This window comes from Macrotis lagotis, chromosome 1 (assembly GCF_037893015.1).
Source record: "Macrotis lagotis isolate mMagLag1 chromosome 1, bilby.v1.9.chrom.fasta, whole genome shotgun sequence".
Classification (NCBI taxonomy): domain Eukaryota; kingdom Metazoa; phylum Chordata; class Mammalia; order Peramelemorphia; family Peramelidae; genus Macrotis; species Macrotis lagotis.
Window position 1 is genome coordinate 791938781 of NC_133658.1, and position 5481 is coordinate 791944261.

At 34.3% G+C, this 5481-nt stretch overlaps 2 pseudogenes; both read right to left on the minus strand.

Annotated features, from left to right (window-relative positions):
* Positions 1-2476: 2476 nt before the first annotated feature.
* On the minus strand, positions 2477-4234 carry LOC141507080 (NXPE family member 1-like; annotated as a pseudogene).
* Positions 4235-4374: 140 nt separating this feature from the next.
* On the minus strand, positions 4375-5029 carry LOC141507082 (NXPE family member 1-like; annotated as a pseudogene).
* Positions 5030-5481: the final 452 nt, after the last annotated feature.

Below are 5481 nucleotides of genomic sequence, written 5' to 3' on the forward strand. Positions count from 1 at the left end.
GCATTCCAGACATGAAGGAAAGACAGTGCAAAGTCATGGGTCATGTTAGAGGAACAAGTTTGTTAATATAGGATGAATTTGGAATGTGTAGGATGGAATATAAACAGGTTGGTAAGGTAAGAAGGATGCAAGCAGAATGTAATAAGGAATCACCTAAATCTATTGAGTATGGGATACACTGGTTGATTGACACTTATGGAAAATTACTTTAGCAACTATATGAAGATGGATTGGGATGGGGAGAGACTAGAAATAAGTAGACTCAAGCAAGAGATAGTGTGGTGATAGTGGTGGGGTGGTGGCTAGGTGGCACAGTGGATAAAACACTGGCCCTGGAGTCAGGAGTTCAAATCTGGTCTCAGACACTTAATAATTACCTAGCTGTGTGGCCTTGGGCAAGCCACTTAACCCCATTTGCCCTGCAAAAACCTAAAAAAAAAGATAGTGTGGGTTTGAATTTGGGTTGTGGCTACATGTGTGGGAAGAAAGTGATGTTTGGTGAGTTTGGGTATATCTAAATTGAGGGACAAGTTCTATGAAAAACCAAACCAAATGTTTCAGGTTTAGAGAGAGAAAAAGAGGGAGAGAGAGAGAGAGAGAGAGAGAGAGAGAGAGAGAGAGAGAGAGAGAGAGAGAGAGAGAGAGAGAGAGAACTGATGGACCCCTAGAAGCTGGAAGAAGACAAGAACACAAAGCAAAGGGAGAAAATGAAGGCAAATATTGTGATCTAAGCTTAGCTGAGGCCAGCTGATTATAGGTTTTATAACTGAAAGTGGCAAACTGATTTGATTGGAGGAATGGTATTTCTTCTGGGAGTTGTTCTGAGTGCAGCATCCTTGGTTTTTTTGAAGAGAGGGCAGAGGAAAGACTACTTTATTCTATGGCACTGTTTATAACCTTGAGAGCAAAAAACCCTTTGGAGGTATGACTACATTGACTTTTGATGTCTTCTATGGTTTAGGTAAAGGAGAAAAATCCCTCAAAACTCAAAGTACAGCTCTAAGCAGATTTGTGGATGCCAGAATGAAGGAAATTATATTTCATGGAAAGAGTATATTATTACTCCAAAGTCTTGCCAAGGGAATAAGCCTGGAAAGCTCTATAGATCCCAGGCTTAAGGGAGTAGAAGACATGGTCTCCTACACATTTATGCTTAAAAACAAAGCTAGGAAGAATCTTTTAAAGTATTCATTGATCCCCTTTTTGCAGATGAGAAAAGAGTGGCCCCCCAAAATTAAATGACTTGTCCATAATTACAGATTGAATATATGAATATATCTATAACCTATATCTATATCTATATCTATATCTATATCTATATCTATATCTATATCTATATCTATATCTATCTCTATCTCTATCTCTATCTCTATCTCTATCTCTATCTCTATCTCTATCTCTATACCTATCTCTATCTCTATACCTATCTCTATCTCTATCTCTATCTCTATCTCTATCTCTATCTCTATCTCTATCTCTATCTCTATCTCTATCTCTATCTCTATCTCTATCTCTATCTCTATCTCTATATCTACATCTAATCTATATCTATATCTATCTAATGTCAAGGTTAGAATTCCAATCCAAATTATTCTGATTACAGATTCATCTCTTTTCTCACAGTTCCATACTATCTTAATTTGGTTTGGCAAGGGAGTTTTTGCCTTTCTATGACCTGTTTACCCTAGCACAGTTGTCTTTGGGGCCTCAATCGTCTTTGGAAGAATGACTTAGCTTTTCTAATAATTCTACAAGGGCTTTTAAGATAATTAATTTTCCTTCCTTAGAGATCCCATTGTTCCTAAGTATTCTTTAAAACCTTCCCACACCTGGTTATAGTGAAAATGAATATCTTTATCTTCTACCATTCTTGTCAAAAAGATGAAGATACAATTTGTAAGGATTTGAAACTACATGAGTGAGTGAATCTATGAAGTAATGTGTAAGTGAATGTCAAATTAGAAGAATGTCTCAGAGTATTGAAATGATCTACTTTGGTCCTGTGCCATTCTGTCTTTAATCAGTGACTTGGAAAAAAGGCATGGGTGATATGTTTGCTATATTGGAAATAGCACAGGCATGTTTTACTGGGTGCTTGGCTTGAGTTGCTGATAGGAACAGTAGGGATTCCTTATATGACATGACTCATATATTTCCAGAAATACATCACTTTCACTTAAGTTTGCTTCTATTTATTTTATTCATGGTGGAAATTAGAGAGCACCCACAAAATTATCTTTTAAGACCATAAAATGGTATTATTTCTTCTATAAGATTTTTTTAGAGGTTTTCAAAACTTTAATCAATTAAATTTCCATTCTCTGAGTATTCTTTTCTCTTCATATGAATAATAAATTCACTCAACAGAATTTTGGAATTACTCCTTTAAATGTGGTTATCCCTGAGTGTGGAACATATAAAGTAAATCTATTATGTCTACAGAGAGTGATCCCTGGTGAATTTCTGCATCTATCCTTTAGCAAATATAATTTTAGAATATGCTAATCTGATTTCCCACATCATTGTTGGTTAGATGCACATTGTTTGAGTTACATGCAATAGCCATGTCCCAGGCATCAATGACATGATAAGATATTGAATGTAGGCATGAAAGTCATTAAATAAATCTGTTTTGGTGTACATTTCCCTTGTTTTCAACTTTGAAAATGACTTTGATTTCTCTCAAGAATAATCATTCAATGGCCTTTTAGACATTTATGGCCCCTAATATGAAGATATAAATAGGGAAAGGTTTGAAATGTTGCCCCAGGTAATGACAATGACTGTATTTTTGTCTCCTGATATTCTGTCAGTTTTACTGGTAACGTTCTCATCATCTTTCACTGAGAAGAGTTGTTGAGTTACAAATAGAGGTTCATGCTTTTTCCACTGAATATGAATATGTCCTAAATCTACAAGTATATATTTTTCAAAATTTTCATTTCTATGATGATCAAAAAATTTCAGAGCTGATGAAAAATAAATAAATACATATTTAAGAAAAAGAAAAGATCTATAACATCTTTCAAAACATGATCAACCATGTATGCTGCTCAAGAGTTTGACTGAAGAGCACCATTCCTAAGTCTTATAGAGAACTAGAAATATAAACTATGAGGGAAATTATATATTTGTTCATAAGTATAAAATAAAAATGCAAATAAACAACACATTTAACAACTTTAATTTGGAAATTAATATATGAGAAGGGCATACTTTTCACAATTTTAGGGAAGTAGAGAATCCACTAATATAATGTTGAATCTCCCATGAGATAAGTGAGTTTTCACTTCAAGCAATAGTTCATAATACTGAAATTCATCTCTCTTTTAAAGTATAGCCACTGGAAACAGGGATCTTCATTCCAATATGGCATTTTTCTTTTGCTACTTAAAGGTCTGATAAAAGAAATGCTGATTTACATAAAATTACCAATGTGCAATCATATTAAATAATAATAGCTAATAGTCAACATTTATGTAGCTCTTTAAAGTTTAAAAAACACTTTATAAATATCATTTCATTCATTCCTCAAAACAATTCCTAGAAGTTGGTACTATCATTATTACATAGTTTACAGATGAGAAAACCAAGGCAAATAATAATTAAATGACTTAGCAAGGGTCAAATAACTAGTAAGTGTCAAATACTAGATTGAACTCAGATCTTTCCTAAACTCCAAGTTCAGTTCTCTACATCCTATACCACTTAGCAACAAAGTTCATTTAAAAGGATAAAATGCTTATAAAGGCAATGAAAGAAAATTATAGGAAAAAAATAGTAAGGATGAAGACTTGGTACTTACCAAGATCATTGGCAACATTGGGGAAACAGTTTTAGTCAAGGTTAGATCAAGTTAGATCTTCTGGTTGAACATTCAAAAAGCTGAAAAATTTATCAGTTATAGCCCCAGACTCAATGATCAACCCACATCCATTCATTCATTTATTTCTGCTTACTTTATTCTTTTTCACTATTAACCTGTAGTTTTATATAAAAACATTTATAATCAATACTTCCAAGTTCATGTATATGTGCTACTCTTCTTGTTTTAATTACATTTTAACTGAAGATCCTGGTGTACAATTCTAGCTAACCATTTTTCTTTCTAGATATCAGAAAACCAGGGTTTGTTTATAAGAATTTAGTAATATCAGTCACCTTGTGAAAATTATAAGTGTGTCTGAAAGAAATTGCTTTCCCAGGAATCTCTCTTACTATGAATTAATTTCATGTGATTCTTAACTCTGCATTAATAGCTCAATTAGGAAAAAAAAATCTTCACATGAACTATAGAACACTTGACCTTCTATCCATATCTGTTTGCATATTTGAAATTCTGTTTACTTTAGAAAAAGGGTTTTCTCCTTTGTTCTAAGAGAAGAAATCACTCCTGGTCTTCATATGGGTGAATGCATCACAGGATATATGTAGAGATTTCATATAATAGAAGGCTTCTTGATGACAGAGGTTCAGGTATTGGCACAATTTGGTACTTGTATTTAAAGCCAGACCATATTCAGTGATGAACTGGGTTGTGTCACTGGCAAGTGGGCCTTTGAAAATCATTTTATCATAGCCCCTATTCCTTGCTCTCCAGAGGGCAGATATCCCTTCACTGAGGGGGATGAACAGAATAGATACAGAGACTGTTAAACCAGAATAAAATGAAACTGACAAAGTAGGTACCATTATTGAAGTCAGTCACTCTTCTGAAGCTCCTGTCTTCAGTTCTGGGGAATAAATCTTGACCCTTAAGGAGTTACCTCCATATTTTTTTTTCTGTCCCAAGAAGTCTCTCATCTCCAGGATAATATCTAGCTAACCTCCCTTGCTGTATGTAGTTTTTGGATTAAAGATGGTAGCCACTCTGTGGGCTATACTAGTGGTGGTATTCATATGGGAGAAAGGTTTGTATGGGCTAAGCTGGTCTAACTGATGGATTATTTTATTTATTGTCAGCTCAATCTCTGTGGGTACCATGGCTATGCTGAATGGCATTACAATGCATAAGAACCTTCAAGAAATATTCCAGTGTTGGATGGAGATGGGAAGTTTTCATGTTGACCAGACTGAAATAAAAGATATAATTTAATGTGTGCAGACAATAGAAACTCTTCCAGTTAGAGTCTTGTGATAGATGACTTTCCAAAGTTCTGAAAACAACTTTTCATTTTCAGTCTTCATTAGACTATCACTCTATTTTATCTATTATTTGAAAGTAACCACCTAAGAAGAAAGTCTTAGAGGAATTAAACCAACAAGTCAGCAAGCAAGAATTTACTTTAAAGTTAGATTAGGAGGTGGAGCCAAGATGGCAACAGGAGAAGAGCCTCTCTTAGGTACTCTCTCTATAATATTTCAAAAATCATGAAATTATGACTCTAACTAAATTTTTGAAAGACAGAACCCACAGAGGGATCCAGTGAAGCAATTCTCCAGACTAAGGTAACCTGGGAAATAGTGGAAAGGCTCTGCTCT